Source organism: Triticum dicoccoides, chromosome 5B (assembly GCF_002162155.2).
Source record: "Triticum dicoccoides isolate Atlit2015 ecotype Zavitan chromosome 5B, WEW_v2.0, whole genome shotgun sequence".
Lineage (NCBI taxonomy): Eukaryota > Viridiplantae > Streptophyta > Magnoliopsida > Poales > Poaceae > Triticum > Triticum dicoccoides.
In genome coordinates, this window is record NC_041389.1 from 559,216,967 (window position 1) to 559,219,238 (window position 2,272).

Here is a 2,272-nt window from a genome sequence, read left to right on the forward strand (position 1 = left end):
AGTGGTCTCCGCTCCCTCCTTGACGTTTTAGTGTCGTTTCGCATGACTTCATCATCATCAGAACTCAGGTCAGTAACTTCATCGTCATCAGAACTCGGGTCAGTAACTTCATCGTCATCATTGGGTGAGAGTGGGATGTTGAAGACATCTTCCGAGCTTTTGCACAACAGTCTTGTAGTGGTCTCCGCTCCCTCCTTGACGTTTTAGTGTCGTTTCGCATGACTTCATCATCATCAGAACTCAGGTCAGTAACTTCATCGTCATCAGAACTCGGGTCAGTAACTTCATCGTCATCATTGGGTGAGAGTGGTGGCTTTTTATGAACAATCTCAACTGAATCTTCACGCACTTCTCGGGCATTGGAAGAGTTTCCCAAGGCAAAACATGAAGTTTTCTCACTACCGCTTGGGTCAAGGACGAGAACTTTGAGGCGGCCGGGCTTTCCCCTCGATTATGAAAATGAGGAAGTCATTCTGTTGTATGCACTGAGAAGCCACAAACTTGTCCCACCCAGATTGGAGTACGATTTGATCATCATTGTGCTTCTTTGCTCCAACACCGTATACTCTCTCGTCAGGGGCTACAATCTTAACAATCTCCTCTTTGAAATGGCCCACAAGCCTTAGTGGTATGTACTGCATGTACGAAAAAAGAGACAACCAAGGTTTAAAAGATAGAATCTTGATCAACATGAATAGAGTAACTAACATAACCAAGAAATGATTTGGAAAAAACATGATCCAACTTACAACATGACAGTCATTCAAGCTGACATTGCTCTCGTCCATAGCTGCCACAAAAAGAGGAAATCCAGACTTGATGGTATGAGCCCATTCTAGCAATTTATCATCTTGTGCCTTGGTTACATGGCTCCCTGGTAACATTGTATAGTCAAAGTGGAGCTGAGCTATCAACATGTCCAGGATGAGGCACCACTTGTTCTGCACATCAAGTAAACTGTTACAATTAAGATCACAAAAAGCATAGAGAAAACATCAGGCTTCAAGATCTAATCCACTTTACCATTCAACACATGATGATCACAAGGTGGTTGAGAAGAGGACAAAAACTTGTCCCGGCCCTGTGAATTGAACATGTGAACCTTAAAGGTTGAATTCCCATAGTAGACGAACAGCATGCATGGGGTCACCTTGTCGTATGTGATTTGCGTCCACAAAGCCCCGCCACCCACTCGTAATAGTTATCACGCCGAACTTGACGGATTCAACATCGTGCGTTTGGCCCACAAGGACACCTGGCACTCACCTATTCGCCCTGCACAATAATTCCTGCTGGGAACCCAGCAGGGGAGCCGAACCCCCAAGCAGGGATCAAAAGGGAAGGGAAACTGCGCCCCTCTCTGTCTCGCTGTCTGTCTTGGGATGCTCCGTCTCAATTCTTTTCCTTTTTCTTTTTGAGGGGCCTCCACCTCAATTCTTTCACGGCAATTTTGTTTGAAAAATGCGTGTGGAGGTATTTGCGTGCAACGATCACATTTTATACCCACCGGTTAGGTTAGATTTGTGCAACTCTCGGAAATGCTAAAAATACGATGTTAGATTTTTAGACGTTTTTCATGGCAATTTATATTGACGCGAAGATGGTAAATTTTAGTTTGCAAACACGACAATTTATTGGCAAAATTAAACCGAGACGGATTTATCATGCTCAGCAACTAAATTCCCCATCCTCGGCGACCACAACTCGCCATGTAAAAATGTTCAATTTGCTATACCTAAAAATCCGACGTTTGCTGGATATTCAGGCCCTAAACTTTTAGGGCATCTTCGATGGGTACCCCGTTCGTCCACTATTTGATCGAACAGGATGATTTGAATTTTTCGATACCCCCATTGTCTGACCCCGATTGAGGGGAAGAGTAGAAGAGTCCGAACTATCTAGCACGTCAGTCCGACAGCCTAGACCCTCTCTTTAACATGGCCCCTCTCCTTCACCCTCACTCCCAACTCTTCGTCGCAGTGTCACCGCGAGCAGCTCATTGCATGGCGTGGCCTTCTCGCAGCGCGGAGTTGTGTCCTCGAAGCGGCACATGGCGTCCTTAGTGAAGTCGCCCGTGGCGCCGCCGAACGTCCGATCCAGAGTGCGACCATGAGTGGGTACTCGTTTTCGACCGATCGAGCACCCACTCGAGGGCGCACTCTCGACTCCGCCCCAATTGTTGGGGCACTGCGGCCGAGGATCCTCGTCTACGAGTGTGTCGCTGTAGCCCAGGTCGGATGTTGCGGGGATTGGGGGAGACGCCCGTGGCTGG

At 47.3% G+C, this 2,272-nt stretch overlaps 1 pseudogene; it reads right to left on the reverse strand.

Annotated features, from left to right (window-relative positions):
• Positions 1-64: 64 nt before the first annotated feature.
• LOC119310077 lies at positions 65-2,052 on the reverse strand (annotated as a pseudogene).
• Between the last annotated feature and the right edge of the window lie 220 nt (positions 2,053-2,272).